At 38.0% G+C, this 16,884-nt stretch overlaps 1 long non-coding RNA gene across 2 annotated transcripts in view; it reads right to left on the bottom strand.

Annotated features, from left to right (window-relative positions):
* The window catches only part of LOC109269398 (uncharacterized), a 200,390-nt gene that overhangs the window by 145,940 nt on the left and 37,566 nt on the right, over positions 1 to 16,884 (bottom strand). For both annotated transcript variants that reach the window (XR_008420078.1, XR_002081058.2), the window contains one exon: positions 9,509 to 9,746. This is a non-coding gene — a long non-coding RNA (uncharacterized LOC109269398). The remainder of the gene's footprint in view (positions 1 to 9,508; positions 9,747 to 16,884) is intronic.

A 16,884-nucleotide genomic window follows, 5' to 3' on the forward strand; every position in this document is an offset into this window, starting at 1 on the left:
TACTAAAAGATGACTTGTACATGGAAAAAAATCCACTCAATCTTTCTTTCATTAAAATAATACTAACCCAACAAAAGAAAAGAATTATGGGCTACATAGGGCTACAGGAGTTTAAGCTTTGGGATCTCCTACCCACCCCCTGCCGCTGTCCCCAATTTGCAAGACCCCCTTCCAAGATCCTATAAGGGATCTAGCAATGTATTTCTCAAGATGATATGTTTTTGAAAATTTAGAGAAAATTTTTAATTCAATTTCTTTTTTTTAATGTTTTATTTATTTTTTTAACTTTTTAATGTTTGTTTATTTTTGAGAGAGAGAGACACAGGGTGCAAGTGAGGGAGGGACAGAGAGATGGAGACGCAGAATCCAAAGCAGGCTCCAGGCTCTGAGCTGTTAGCACCGGAGCCTGATGTGGGGCTCAAACTCACAAACAGCGAGATCATGACTTGAGCCAAAGTCGGATGCTTAACCGACTGAGTTACCTAGGCACCCCTCAATTCTATTTCTTACCCTATATTGTATAAACTTCAGGTTCTAGACCCTGGATCCTGCTGACTGAATGCCTGCCTTGTACTACACACTACATTCAATGCTGGAGATACAAAGACGAACAAGGCACATCCTTCCTAGGGAGAAGCTTGGTGTAAAACAGAAACAAGAAAAATAATTGCAATGGGACACCTGCTTGGTTGTGGACTGTACAATGGGAACAGAAGCCCAAGGAATGTTCTTGGGTTGTTGTTATCAGCCTATTCATTAAAAATTTAAGCTTGGATTTCTTTTTTTAAGTGGTGAATGTCCATTCATATGACACTTAAAGTAACACAGGAACTTGGGACAGTCAGGAGAACTGAAAGCACCAAAAGTATTCAGGTAATCCATAAGGTTCACATATAAGAACATACATAAGGAGATAAGAATGGAAAAAGAAGAGCAAGAGTGTGGGGCTTGGAGTTCCAGGTAAGGGACTCTCGCCTCTGTTCCAGATGGGTTTTCAGCAGAATATTACTATAAATAAGCCCTGCTTTAGAATGGCAGTTGTGTTGGGGTGCCTGGTGGCTCAGTCGGTTGGGCGGCTGACTTCGGCTCAGGTCATGATCTTGCGGTCTGTGGGTTTGGGCCCCATGTCGGGCTCTGTGCTGGCAGCTCAGAGCCTGGAGCCTGCTTCTGATTCTGTGTTTCCCTCTCTCTCTGCTCCTCCCCTGCTTGCGCTCTCTCTCCCCCACTCTCTCTCTCTCTCAAATAATAAACATTAAAAAAAAAAATTTAGAATGGCAGTTGTGCATGGAGCTGAGCTGGTTGAATGGAGACGTGCTGGCAGAGCAGTTAAGAAAGTCTGGTCCAGGTAGTAGCAGCAGAATGAAAAGTAAGGGATGGGCTTAATAGACACAGGAGAAGAATCAGAACTTCAAACCTGATTTGGATGTAATGGCAGGAGGCCTAAGAAGGAGCCTCACATTACTCCGAGGCTTGGTGGACAATTAATAAGGTAAAAATTAATGACAACTCAAGAGGAAGACTGTCTGATTTGGGGAGGAAGATGGTAAGTTTGAGCTCAGCTTCATTACTTCTGAGATACTAGTAGGTCAACAAAGTGAAAATGTGTCATTCTTTGCTACTCAGTGTGGTCTGTTGGACAGCATCATTGGGACCCCCTATGAACTTATTAAATATGCAGTGCTTAAGCCACAGTCCTGCTGAATCTAATCAGTATTGTAAATCTGCACATGTAAAGCCCTGGGATCTGTCTTGGGTCCAAACTGCTCAGGACATCACCAAACTTCCTCTATTCTGGGGATTAAAACTTCCAGGATTTAGGACCTGTTCTATAGATGTGATTGGTACAAAGGAACCGCAGAAAAAAATAGATTGGTAAAGTTGTGTGGGACCCTTTAAAAACTTCTGCCTATGCAGTATACCAAAGCCAAACAAACACCTGCGGACCATGTGTACAGCTGTCACGGCCAGCTGACTCATCTACCCATCTGCCTGTTGCATCACACATTTTCCTCTGTAATTAAGGGCAGTGATAGTAACATCAAAGAGAAAATAACTTACAGGGATTGTAATGAACTTGTCAAATTGTAAGAATTTGGGTATAGACAATAAGTGAGAATTTGAGTATAATGCCATAATTATAAAATCAGTATCTTATACTCTTCAAAACTCTCCATGTTTATAAATACTGATTTTTCCTTGTTAATCACATAAGTCAATTCTTCAAGTTCACCCTAAGACAGATATCTGTGTGTAAGAAATCACCTCCCAAACTCACCAGAAAAAGCAAACATAACTATGACATTTTCTAATATCCAGTTTTTGCAAATGCACAAAAAAATCCTTTCCTTTTCTTTTTCACTTCTGCTGTCTGAAGAGTATTTATACAATAGTGCAATGCTATCTTTTAAACTTGGAATATGATTTGGCATGCCACTTGAATGTGTTGGGAATGGGTTTTTAAGGAAAGTTCACTCTAAGTAAAATAATGTGTATAACAGCACGTGTAACCAGTAAAGACCATATCACAATATGCTACTATATTGCGATTAGATATACTCAGACTAGTGACCTAATGACTCAATTATTCTGAACACCAACCATGTGCCAGGAATTTGGCTAGACATTTTACACATATGAACTCTTTATAAGCACCTTAAGATCTCAATTGCACAGAGTTCTTGGATGTTCATATTTTCCTGAAATCTTCAACAAAAGGGAAAAAAAATGAAAGGTGACCCTCATTTGGAGAATATGCAAAGGCAATATGTTTACCAACGGTATGAATTTTATTTTCATTATTATTTTTTTAATTTTAGAGAGAAAGCGAGTGAGCAGGGAAGAGGGGCAGAAGAAGGGAGTGAAAGAATCTCAAGCAGGCTCCATGCTCAGCTCAAAGCCCGAAGTGGGGCTTGATCCCACAATCCTGGGGTCATGACCTGTGCTGAAATCAAGACTCAGATGCTCAACTGACTAAGCCACCCAGGCACCCCATGACAACTGTGTGAATTTTAAAAGAGGGTGTAAATGAAATGTCACTGTTTCATGGGCATAGACTGCTTCAATCAGCACCAGAGCTATTAGGACAAACCATATATGACATTGCTGCCCAATGTCAAACTGGCATTTAGCAACCAACTATTGGCCAAATAGAATTTCATATGGTTCAGCTTATACTGTAATTAGGTAATTTCTCTTGGGCCAACTCATGCTGTAAGTAGACAACAAAATCAAAAGTGAAGCCCAGAGTGAACATCTAAGATTATTTTCTTTCCTGCAGTTGATTTTCAAAGTACAGTCATCTCTCTAATGCTATTGCTACACGGACTCTTAGTGTCAACTCTGAAACCTGACTGCCAAGAGAGAACCTAAATTTCATGACGAACCACGGGTCAGAATGCCCTTGTCTGATCATTGCTCCAATCATCAGAGAAAAGTTGACAGATAGTGTGATAGGGTGGACGTCAACCCCACAGAAAAAACATTTTTTGTTTGTTTCTTTGACTGAAAAGGTACATGTGATTTTTCAGCTTCTTTGAACTAAAAATCTAAAAACTTAGAAGGCAGGGGAGCCTGGGTGGCTCAGTCGGTTAAGTATCCCACTCCACCTCAGGTCATGATCTCATGGTTCATGGGTCTGGGCCCCATATCAGGTTCTCTGCTATCAATCAGTACACAGCCGGCTTTGGATCCTCTGTTTCCCTTTCTCTCTCTCTCTCTCTCTCTCTCTCTCTCTCTCTCTCTCTCTCTCTGCCCCTCCTCTGTTCATGCTCTCTCTCTCAAAAATAAATAAATACTAAAAAAATAATAATAGGGGCACCTGGGTGGCTCAGTCAGTTGAGTGACTTGGGCTCAGGTCATGATCTTACGATTCCTTGAGTTGGAGCCCTACATTGGGCTCGCTGCTGTCAGCGCAGAGCCAGCTTTGGATCCTCTGTCCCACTCCCTCTGTCCCTCCCCCACTCATGCTCTCTCTCTCAAAAATGAATAAACATTAAAAAATAATTTAAAAAACCCAAAAATGCAAAGACCTAAGGGTAAATGTATCTCCTTGTCTAAAATCTGTTGCCAAAAAAGCTGACCTGACACAAATAAGAAGCTAACTATGTTTATTTTCAAGATATCTTATTTCATGTAATCAAATATTGAATGCATGGCCAATTCATGCCTGTGAGTGTAGGGCTAATTTTGTATCGTGGCAGGATAATGGGATGAATACAGTCTCCAACAGTTACAGGGGGGAGAATATTGTTATCTGGGAAGGTTGTTTTTTTTTTTTAGGAGATACTATATACATCACATTTTAAATTGTATAAAACCTTAAATGGTCAGACAAGGGTCAGCAGAGTGAGTGTAATTAACTCATTAATTACAAAATCCTCCAAATGTATTATTTCCAAGTTAAAAAAAAAAAAGAAAAACAGGACAGGAAATAAAAAATGGATGACACTGAGGGTGGGGTGGGGGAATGGGCAAAATGGGTAAAAGGGAATGAGAGATACAAGCTTCCAGTTATGGAATGAGGAAGTCACCAGGATAAAAGGCACAGCCTAGGGCATATAGTCAATGGTATTGTAATAGTGTTGTATGGTGACAGATGGTAGCTACACTTACGGAGAGCAAAGCATGTTGAATCACTATGTTGTACACCTGAAACTAATGTAATATTGTGTGTCAACTATATTTAAAAAAATAACTGACAGAGATTAGTGGTTATGTTAGTATGAGATATAGAAAATAGCATAGTACTAGACAAAATAAACATTCAACAAGTTTAACAAACTATTACTATTACTACAATTGTTATTATTGAATGTGCAGAATTGTCTTTGAAATAATAGCTCATTTTATTTTATTTTTATGTATGTTCATAAGGTGTCAGTTTGGTTTCAGATTTCATCAGTCAGGTCAAGAGAGTAAAGATGATTTTTTCTGTAAGAAATTATAAAATTAATTATGCATGCAACACATTATCTTATAACTTATATGTTGCAATAGTCAATTCTCATAGCAGAATCTGTACAAAACTGGAATCTGAAAACCTGGATTTCAGTGTGGGCTCTGTACCTAGTGCTAACCAAGGAAAAGTTGCTTGAAGTCTGTGAGCCTTAATTTCCTTATCCACAAAACAATGCCAGCCTATAGCAGCAATAATAGCTAACTTTCAGAGTATGATGTTTCTTCATTGCCAGGGCTTTTCTAAGAACTTTACACACATTAACTCGGTTACTAATATTTCATCTAACATCTAGCATTTACTTAGCAAAAAAGGGGGATTGTGCTGGTCAGTCTCCATTGTCCTCCAACACCTGCCTAGCCCTGCCCTGCCAGGAAGCTGACTCCCGCAGATCAGACACTGGGGCTCCAGCCACCAGACTTTCAGTTCAGACAGGGGGTGGCATCAGGAAGTCCCCAGAAGCTGGGAGGAGAGAGATGCTGGGGTATTTCGTCTCTGCTTCCTTCTTGATTTAGCAACCCTATTCTAATTTGTGTATGTTGTGGTGTATGGCAGGGGCGGGGGATGGGGGGCTGTTCCCCAAGACTAAATCTCCTGCCTGACAGCCTCTTTTCCATGGTTCCCCTTCTCCCTAGGTTCAGTAAACACCATTTTCTTCTTCAGCCTCTTAGCCCCCTTGGTAACAACTTTCTACATTTGCCAGTCTTCTGGTACCCCAACATCCCTCTTTTGTTTCCTTAACTCCCTTCCCACATCACCCTAAGGAGTTGTTTCATTAACATGTCTTGATTTGAACCCTTTAAGTGGAATGCTCTTTCTTGCTGGGACCCAGACTCTTATGGGGATTTACTATTTCAGCATTTTAGTCAACTACATTACTTAGTATGAGAGTATGTTAAACAGAGCTTTGTTTTATTTCATTTTGTTTTTAATGAATTGGTATGTTAGGAAATATGATCTTGAATTTCAGTTGTTTTAAAAAACTAAAAGATTTGTTTCTAATCTGAACTAGTTCACTTTTTTTTTTTTTTTTTTTTTTAACAATCTCTTTCATTTGGTTCACACTTGAAGGAAAGGGTATTTGGGATTTAATTTAGTTCTGGAGTTCAACAAATTAGCCTGCTATATTCCAGTTAATGGTTCATGGTTTGGTATGGTTCAGGTTCAAGCATAAAACCCCGAAATACTGGAAAAGGCAAGTTGGCAAGTTGAAGTATGGTTTCTCTGAGTGGGGCTAACGCACACTCTACAAATATGAGGCTACATTCCTACAATGATAGAAACTCAAGGTTATCCTAGTAATAAAACAAAGTTAGTGATTCTCACTTAAATGAATGGTTCATCGGCCCCTGATTTCCCTGTGTATATAGTTGAGCTTCCTAAACAAAATTATGACAAACTGTGTGTTCATGTTTTCTAAGTGCTATTATATCTCATCTGTTTCTTTCTCAATGAATTCCCTTCTCAATTAGATCAGTATTTCTCAAAGTATGGGCCCCAGACCACCACCTGGAATTTGCTAGAAATGCAAATTTTTGATCCCCACCCCAGATCTACTATATTAGAAAATCTAGGGGTGGGCCCAGCAATCTGTGTCCTAATAAGCTCCCCCAGTTGATTCTAGTACCCAATGAAGCTTGAGAAATACTGAATTAGATCATACGTTTCTTGAAGTCAAATCCTATCTAGTATTTCTATGTTAGAATTGGGCTCTACTCAAAATCATGTTGATATTATCAGTTTCATGTGTGTGTGACACGATAAAAGGGGCAGCTGATGGACTGCCCAAAGACCTAAATGACAGAGCCAGCATTTGAACTTGGGCAATCTAACTCCAGAGCTTAGCTTACTGAGCACAACTACGCTAGAATCCCTCCCTAATGGCCACACAAGAGGTGAGACATGAAGCACTAGGACACTTTGAGCAAAATTTGAGGAACAATATTCATGTAAATTTTTTAACTCTCAAATATCCTTAATATGAAAATGTGATACGTATTTAGAATAATATATATTTGCTTCATTTTTTTATCCGGTAGAAAAAGTCAAGATGTAATTTTGTTAATATACATCTGAATTTTCAAGCACAAGTCTCTGGTTATCCTGAAACCTGATGAGTTTTTACATTTTTGCTATTGAAAGCCAGTTTCTTTGCTTAATGAAAACCAAGCAGAGCTGAACACGAAGAGTACAGCTACAGTCTGTGATAAAGCCATGGACACATAGTTCTAAGCATTCCAAATGGGTTTAACTGTATCTTCTGGCTTTCATATTTCTTTCTTTAGGACAATAGGTCTGTTTTAATTATACATATTTTTGTTTGTTTGTTTTTTGTTTTTGTTTTTGTTTTTTGTTTTTTGTCTGGAGCCAGATCTCATAGCTTCCTGAGAAAAGCATAAAATGGACAGGAAAAGCATGGGTGGGAGTAGGTGGGGTTGATTTCTAATCTAGGGATTCCCTTAGTTGAAACGAATGATGTTTCACTACGCAGGCACATCTTCAATGTCACAATGAATAATGTATAATGGTTTAGAGAAAGATATAATAAAAGATCCCTATGTTCCAAAGCCAGTAATTTGGGCATTATGCTAGTTCCTCCTTCTCTCGCCCCCAAACACAATCTGTCACAAAGCCCTACGGATTCTAGCTGCCAAACCATTCTCAAACCTGCCTTTTCTTTTTCAGTCATATTACAACTGCCTTAATTCAAGACCTGGACTCTTCCTAGGTCTTCCTCTCTCCTGCTCCCCTTTGCCTCATTGTCATCACAATTATACTTTTCTTAAGGTCATGCTGTTTCCCTGTTTTCAATGTCACCAACGACCCCTCCCACACCCAGTTGATTAAGTCATTAGCAGGCAACCTCCTGTCTCTTCTCCTTGCTTAACAATGTGCTGTACAAACCAACCTGTTTCATACTTTCCAACCTTTGCTTCCCAGCCTTTTCTCCTACCTGGATTCCCTTTCTCCTCCTGGGCCAAGAGAGCAATACATGCATTTCTTTCAAAACCTAGCTCAAAGGGAGCTTTCTTCACCCCAGGAGCAGGAATTTCTCTGTCCCTTGCCATCACTGCACCTTGAACATTATCTCACAATTCATCGCTGATAATTTTAGTTATTTATTTGTATGCCTTGCTCAGTTCGGATTTCCAGACATTGCACACAATGCCTAACATGAAATAGGACACATAATTTAAGGAATGACCGTATTCCTCAATACTGGATAATAGTCTTTAGCTATGTTAAATGATATTGGGTATGCACACAACTTGAAAATCTTTTAACTCTCATGCAAATGATTTCAAAAGCCAGATGCTTGGAGTTGAAATAGCTTCATTGCCTCTGTCACCAATAGCATTTGCTCATTCTTTATCTTCAGTTATGAAGTAAGTACAAAAAATGGTTTTATCAACCACAAAAATCTTCTTCCTATTGCTGGAGTTTTATAACAGTATGGCACAAAGGAATCATAGAGAAAAGCTAGCTGACCAACTTATTTGCCTTATTCTGCTTAAATCACATATTTTGGGTTTTAGTCCAGATATGTCTAGTGTGTCCAAGAAATTTGACTTTGAAAATGAACTTGAATTGACTAAATTATTTGGTGTAGCTATTAACCTCAGAAGTCATATTATAAAAGCTTGAGATATAAAACAAAATGCAAATGTATTAATTAACAATAAAAGATATAGATGTGTTTAGAGACCTTACTATTCCTATCCACTCCTATTAAACAGGAGGCAAAATTAGAAATCAGAGGGCCATATGTTAAGTGTGGAGTCATAGGAAAGGGAAACTGCCAGTCTTATGAGATGTTTCTTCCAGACTAGAAAAAAGCCAAATGAACCATCCCTGACTTCGCTGTTAACAGAGCACACTTCTTCTCCGGGACCTGGACGCACTGCGTCTGGTAGGGTAAATGACTTTCTCCTGACCAATGCAGGAGAAATACTACCAACTCTCTGTTTGGGGGGGATAGGTTTGGTCTTTCCTGCTGCCTAGATTCTTGTTTCTGCTTACAATTTTCACTTGTTTTTATTTTGTTTTGACAGGGCATAATAAGGCGACCTCAGAACTCACCCCTCTCACTCTTGATGTTCGCTCCTTGGCCTTTTGTCCTGGCTTGGCCTTGTTATCCTAGTTATGATTTTCACTTCCTCTTAATCACATTACAGGTAGACCAGGGAATAAGGCAATCACCCTGGATAAGACGTAGTCACAGTTTTCTCAGGCATACAGTTATGATTTATCTCATCTATAGGTGACAGGTCTCATCTGCCATACTTTTATACTTTCTGATTTTTGTTCTCAGACAATGGCATTCTGGAAGCACCTAACGGTAGTCCCCTAGATACTGACTATACTTGACACATGATGGTTTTAACAGCTATAGTCCCAAAATAATGTTTTGAAAAGGAAGAGGTAAAATTAAATATGAAGAGCTGAATCTTTCTCATACTGACCCTTCAAAACACTTCTCTTTCTGCCTCTACTCAAAAGCAGAAAATGGGAGCTGACCTTCATAAAGTTATATTGGGTAGAAAAATTACTCACTGCCAGAGGCTAGGAAGAGAGGCTCTCTGTTCACATGATCTCCCCCGTGGTTTTCCGTGGTTGCAGAAGCTCAGAAGAGTGTGTATACAGGTATTCTCTGTGTGGCTCAGGAGTTGACTTCATTTTTTTTTTTTTTAATTCTACTCATGGGATGCCTGACTTCTTTTCCAAGGTTGGCCACAATCATTCATGGCCTTGAAGGGCATAACTTGTGCATTATCTGCATTATGTTTCATACCTATATAACAGAGATAAAAGATACTTTTGAGTATAAAAGTAGGTTTTGATCTACTATACAGATTTAAACCAGTGTCAGCTTCTAAGAAAAAAGAAATTATTCAATGTATTTTTTAAAGGTTTTAATCCTAGTTGCTCTATTTTGGGCACTTTTCTGAAATGTGATTCCAATTATTTATATAATAGAAAAGAAAAAAGCTAAGCCTCTTTCAGTATGTGACTCACAACTCACTACCCACACACAACTTTTAAAATTATCTTTACACAATATTAGCATATTTTGGCGCTTAACTATACTATCGCTGGCCACTTATTAAAACTTTCAGCTGTTTCTGTGAGGATCACTTGTTTTATGGACCCTTTTCAATAGGTTCATTCCCCTTCCCCTGATCTAGATTCTTGATTCTTCCTCCTCATCATAAAATACTCAGAAAGATTGCTTATGCATTTGCATTAGGAACTATAAAAAGAGCACAAAAGAAAATGGGCCTTAAAGAAAATTTTAGAGTACACTGACATGCAATACACGAACAGCAAAATAAGGAGAGTGAGTCACTATAAAATTAGTCAGTTGGATTCAGAATGTATGTTTTAGGGACAAGTGTATTTAAGGTTCATAAAAGTAGATGAGGCAGATAATACTGACTTACATGTGTAGAATGTGTGGCAATATAATCCAGTGGTGGAGACAAAGGCATCGGAGCGATAGGCCTGGGCTCACAGTCCAGCTTTCCAAATTACTTGCCATGTGACTACTGATGTGACAATATCTTTTGGACCTTTGGCATTTAACTGATCTAGGCCTCCGATCACTCCTCCGTAAAATGGGGTTTCTAATACCTTCTTGTTTGTTGACTGAATGATATAAAGTATAGGAAAGTACTGAGCACAGTTCCTGGACATAGCGAGAGTTCAACAAATAGTTGTGTTTTACTCATATATGGAAGTTAAGAAACTTAACAGAAGACCATGGGGGAAGGGAAGGGGAAAAAATAGTTTCAAACAGAAAGGGAGGCAAACCATAAGAGACTCTTAAATACAGAGAACAAACTGAGGGTTGATGGGGGAGCAGGTCTAGTAGAGGGGAAAATGGGCGATGGGCATTGAGGAGGGCACTTGTTGGGATGAGCACTGGGGGTGTTGTATGTAAGCAATGAATCACGGGCATCTACCCCCAGAACCAAGAACACACTGTATACACTATATGTTAGCCAACTTGACAATAAATTATATTAAAAAAAATAGTTGTGTTTTAGAATCACTGTGCTTTCTACTTATTCAAAGAGTTTTCAAATGCATCATCTTTTCTGATCTGGACATCAGTTTGGTAGAGAAGATCAACAGGTATTATATACCCTTTATAACCCCCTACACACACACATCCATCTTCCAGTTAGATGAGGAAAGAGAGATGCATAAAATGGAAATGATCTGCTTAAGCTATTGACAGCATCAGCACAAAAACTGAACTAGAACTCTTTCTACTCCGTCTCACCAAATAGGAAGCATAGCCATAGGTGTTCTCGACTCCAGACAGAGTGACACCATGTATGCAATTACTGTTCTCTGACCAGACTAGGAAAACTTTATAGAAAACATTAAAGATTTCCAGGACTATTTGAGCGGTGGGTACAAGGTGACTTTTTAGATGAGGTGTAAGATTGGTGCTTAGCCCTGCTTGGGGAAAATCTCACCAGGGGTGTATTCTAAGGGGATGGACCCTTGATATATGCCAGAGAAGAATAGAGATACATCAATTTCTTCTGCAAGTAGGACATACCCACCCATAGAACTGTAATAAAGATTAACTTGGTTAAAATGCATGAAGGAATTTGTACGTGGAGCTGTTACAGAAGTTGAGACTCTGGACATAAAGAAAGTAGAAAAAATTATGCAGCTCCGTTCTTTTTCCCTTTAATATATGCTATCTCAGATTGTGTAAAATCTTTTTACTTTGTTAGATTTGCCTGAATTTAGGTTAGGGAGTCACTGAGGTTAATAGGCATCCATTTATAAGGTATACATAGTTCTAAAGTTTATTTATTGACCAGCCATTTATAAATTAGTATGTTGTTTAATCAGATTGTTTTCCTAATTTTTATTTATTTTTAATTTTATTTTTTTAATGTTTATTTTATTTTGAGAGAGAGCGAGCGCAAGCATGAGTGGGGGAGGGGCAGAGAGAGAGAAGGAGAGAAAGAATCCCAAGGAGGCTCCACACTGTCAGCACAGAGCCCAACACAGGGCTCAATCCCACAAACTGTGAGATCATGACCTGAGCTGAAATCAAGAGTTGGACATTTAACCAACTGAGTGCGCCCCACTTTTTCTTTAAATGTTTTTTTATTTTATTTTGAGAGAGAGAGAGAGGGAGAGTTGCTTTCCTAACTTTTAAATGACACTGAAGAAAAATCAGAATAATTCTGGCAAGAAGAGGCAGATAATTTGAGGATAAAGAGCAATTTGGTAGTACACAATATTGGGTGTCCAAGTATAAGAGTACAGTGTTTTTAAAGGGCAGAGAGTTGCACAGAAGGAGATGGCAGAGTCTCAATATTACTATATGGCAAAATTTTCCAGATTTATGCCTATAACAAGAGAAAGCATAGAAATATTTTTATTCTTCATATTCCTCTTGCATAAGGAGGCCCTTATGCTTCCTGTAACCTTAACTTATGGTCCCACTCACTAATATTTGACTCTACAATGGTTAAACAGATGTTTTGGGCTGGCCTGGGAGGCTATATTATTTCTATGGGAAAATTAGTCCCAAGTTTTAAGTAAACAGCCTACAAATGATATTTTTTAAACCTAGGAAATATCTATGTTTATATTATACATATTGATTTAGCATGCTAGTATCTTTAAATAAGAAAAAGGCAATTATAACATCCTTTATCTTTAGCTCTCTACAAATCGAGTACATCTCTTGATTTTCTACTGTTATTGGCCAGTGTATTTTTCTGTATTACTTTACAAATGTAATGAAACAGCAGTAGAAACTGATATATTTTATATATTTTTAAGGATAGTTCCAGTTATTTAATTACCGCCAAATTGGTTTAGGGGAATCGTCCAAAGTAAGGAGACCATCCTCTGGAAATACCTACTATAATGATTCACAAAAATAAACTACTGAATAAATTCATATATTTAAAAAAATATAATTAGCAGTATTTACTTGAATCCTTGCTAATCATCAAACTATAGTAAAGATATTGGATCTCTTTTTCTTTTTTTTTTTAAGATTTTTTTAAAAGTTTATCTATTTATTTTGAGAGAGAGAGAAAAAGCATCAATGGGGGAGAGGCAGATAAAGAGGAGAGAGCAAGAATCTCAAACAGGCTCTGTGCTCCCAACGTGGAACCCAATGTGGGGCTTGAACTCATGAACTGTGAGATTATGACCTGAGCCAAAGTTGGAAACTTAACCAACTAAGACATCCAGGTACCCCTCATTTCTTTTTCTAAATATACTATTTTTCTTTATTTGCAAACCTGACTGCAAAGCCCCAAATATGAATAGCACCAAATTCAGTACAGAAGTTTTCAGAGCAAATGACATTTATTTGGCATTATTCTTATCCTAGATGACGTCCTTCATTTTTCATTGAATTTAAATCACGGTTACAAAATTTATGAGTTAATCTGAGCCAGCTTCTAAAGTATCACATTAACACTGAAGACATTTAAACACAAGGATTTAGACCAATACATCACCACTCAACACGTTTCAGGCCTCTCCCTCTTCATCTTAGTCCAAGTTACCATTATCTCTCATCTGGCATTTTATAATAGCCTCTGAAATTGGATTTCTTTGCTTTCACTCGGCCATCTGCAATCAAGCCCCAACACTGTGGCCAAAATGATATTTTTAAATAAATTAGATCACATCACTTTTCAGCTTAAATTCCTCCAGGTGCTCTCCACTGCACTTAAAATATTAATTCAAACTTCCAATCATAGCCTATCAGGGTATCCATGACTTAGTTTACCTTTTTTCTTGTCCTTCCTCCATTTATTTCTACCTTCCAACCCTACTGGCTTCTCTGTGTTTCTCAAGGAAGTCTAGTCTGTTTCCTACCCAGGTTTCTGGCACTGTAACTTCCATCAGGAATGTCCTGGCTCTTGGATTTCACAAACCTGGATTCTTTTCTTTCTTTAGGTCTTAGCTATTCCCTGCTTGTCTCTGTAATGTTGCCCCAGACCACCCAGTGCCTCTTTAGAATATGAGCTTGTCTTATTTTCTTCATAGTTTCTGCTACTGGCTATGATTATTTTATTTATAGCTCTGTTTGTCTTCCCTCCCCACTACAATTTAAGCTCTCTGAGAACGGGGATCTTGCCTGGTTCTTAGACACTATCACTGAGATCTGTTCCTAGTTACTTAATAGTAGTTGAACTCAGGGTAATTTAAATTCTTATAACCTATATTTTACAATAGAAGGAGACCTTAAATACTACAAAGCAGCATCTTTTCGTGTTATGGATAATAAAGCAGAGCACAGGGAGTTAAAACACATATTTGGAAAGTTGTAAGACCAGTAGTAGAATCCAGTTCTCCTAACTCCACAACTGCACATGGTCTCTCCATTATAGCTAGTTGTCCTGAATTTCCCTAGTTGCCTAATTCTTCAGCTAGCTTGATCATTATTTCTTCCTCTTCCTTCCTTGTACAATTTTTTTCTAAGATTTTGTTTTGTCTATTCATTACTGCTAACATAATTCATTTATTTCTGAGGCTTACTAACTCCATGAAGTGCTTTGTGATGCTAGTTATGAGAAATATCTTATGAAAATAAACCATAATGTGAAAAAAGCCAGTCTCCAGCAGTACTGCACACAGTACATATAACAAAGGCTCAGTTGTGTTGTTGCAGGGAAGAGTCAATAATTAGTAACACATTTCTAAAGGTCTCTCTTGCATAATTTTTGTGTCCAGATGTCTATGACATTTGGGTTCTAAAATAGAGTTCCAAATACCACACATTCATGCACATTTTCCAAGAATAATTGGATGATTTTCGAATCTTTCTATTTAATAAACATCAGGACTAAAGATGGACTACTTCACAATATCAAATTTATTCATTTTAAACATCCGTTTTGATGTGGAAAGCATTTGGAATAAACACAATTAAGAGTGCCCAATTGTAAATCTTTTGAGGTTTTTGTTCATGATATGTCTCTTCCAACTGCTAGTAGTGTAAAAATGGAAAGTAATTTACATAAAAATTTTCAATTCACATGTTCTTGGAGATTAACTATTTTCCCCCCAGTCTTATTGAGAAATAATTGATATACATCACTGTATAAATTTAAGGCATACAGTGTGATGGTTTGATTTACATATATTGTGAAATGATTACCACAACAGGTTCAGATAACACCATCCTCTCATATAGATAAAGTAAAGAGAAAGAAAAAAAGAAAACTCTTAGGATCTACTCTCTTAACAACTTCCCTATCTATGACACAGCAGTGTTAGCTGTAGTCGTTATGTTGTATATTACATCCCTAGTACCTATTTATCTCATTATTGCAAGCTTGTACCTTTGACCACCTTCCTCCAATTCCCTCTCCCTCCTCCTATTCTTCACCTCTGGTAACCACAAGTCTGATCTCTTTCTATGAGATTTGTTTTCTTTTTAGATTCTCTGTATAAGTGAGCAGACAGTATTTGTCTTTCTCTGTCTTATTTCACTTAGAATAGTGCCTTCAAAAAAAAACTAAAAAAAAAAAAAAAAGAATAGTGCCTTCAAGGTCCATCCTTCTTGTCACAAGTGGTAGGATTTTCTCCTTTTGTTTTGTTTAATGGCTAATATTCCATTGTGTGTGTGTGTACATATCCATATGTAGATATATACACATGACAATGTCTGTATCCATTCATCAGTTGATAGACACTTAGGTTCTTTCCATGCCTTCGCTACTGTAAATAATTCTGCTGTGGGGCACCTGGGTGGCTCAGTCGGTTAAGCATCCGACTTCGGCTCAGGTCATGATCTCACGGTTTGTGAGTTCGAGCCCCGTGTCGGGCTCTGTGTTGACAGCTTGGAGCCTGAAGCCTGCTTTGGATTCTGGCTCCCTCTCTCTCTGCCCCTCTCCTGCTCACGTTCTGTCTGTCTCTCTCTCAAAATTAAAATAAACATTACAAATTTTCTTTAAAAATAATGCTGCTATGAACATGGAGTTACAGTATCTTTTTGAGTTAGTGTTTTCACTTCCTTTGGATATATTCCCAGAGAGATTTACTATTAGCAATGCCCATGAAACCCTCTGGTGGATCTCCATGGCCCAGAGTATAAAGTCCGAGTGCCCTAATAAGATACAAGCCTCCTCTTTTGCACCTGGCCCTGACTACCTCTTCCACTCCTCCAAATTTATGCTCCAGGAACACTGAACTGCCTATATTACCTGGAACACAGTGATGTGCTTCTTGTTTCAGTGCTTCTTGTCTTTGCGCACACTGGGCTCTTTCTTTCCACTTCTCCCACCTTAGTTCTATGCACCCTTTAAATTCTAGTTCGTGTGCCAGTTCTGTAGGAAACTGTCTCTGATGCCCTCAAGTTGGTTGTGGTAGTTCTTGAAAGCATAACTCCCTCACTGGACTACACTGAATTATAACTGTTTATGCAGGCTTCCTGTTGGGCCATGCACTAACAGGAGCTCATCTTTGTCTCTAAGCATCTAGTACAAGGTAAAGTAAAGTTAAATAAGGCTTTCACATAAGAAAATTAAAGTACAGAAAAATAAAGGTTAGACTTCAGTGAGAAACCTTAATTAATTACAACAAACTAACTACTTGAATTTACTGGACTTTTAGACTGTTTATATTTTTAAAAGTCTCAGGAAGATGTTTTTACCTAGGATCTCTTAAAAATGAATGAAAGAAAGAAAAGACAATTTTCAGGATATGTCATAGCATAAAGCAAGATTTAGCACAATCTTTTAAACCTTCAACACCTATTCCAGTGGCCACCAATCCTTGGAGAATTGAGATTCCTCAAAACGAGTTAAAATAATCTTTAATCCACTATTGTAGTTTGAATATCTATGTATGTATAATTCAATAGTGATGCTGTATGAATATTTATTTGTCTTTATTTTTTTTAATGTTACTTGTTTTTGAGAGACAGA

Source organism: Panthera pardus, unplaced genomic scaffold (genome assembly GCF_024362965.1).
Source record: "Panthera pardus isolate Hobbes unplaced genomic scaffold, ASM2436296v1 HiC_scaffold_7, whole genome shotgun sequence".
Taxonomy (NCBI): domain Eukaryota; kingdom Metazoa; phylum Chordata; class Mammalia; order Carnivora; family Felidae; genus Panthera; species Panthera pardus.